Genomic DNA, 329 nt, shown 5'->3' on the forward strand with positions numbered 1-329 from the left:
TATATAATAATAAAATAATATAATATATATATATATAGTTAATAAATTATATAGAATTTATGAACAATTATATGTATTCTTTTTAACAATTAATAATAACATATATATTCTCTCTTTGGTCATTTGGCATACTCTCACCTGCCTGTTCTATCTTGTGCTGAGATCTCCTAGTTTGAGTTCTGATAGCATGTGAGGTTATCTTTGACAACTTCCCTCGCGGCCAGAACTTGAACTAAATGTAATTAAAGCAATTAATTACTTCACACTCACACGAGAGTCGCTTCTCTGATTAAACCTAACTGTCTGTCAGCCAAATAATCTAATTACAC

The sequence above is a fragment of the Sinocyclocheilus anshuiensis genome, unplaced genomic scaffold (assembly GCF_001515605.1).
Source record: "Sinocyclocheilus anshuiensis isolate Anshui unplaced genomic scaffold, SAMN03320099.WGS_v1.1 scaffold1979, whole genome shotgun sequence".
NCBI lineage: Eukaryota > Metazoa > Chordata > Actinopteri > Cypriniformes > Cyprinidae > Sinocyclocheilus > Sinocyclocheilus anshuiensis.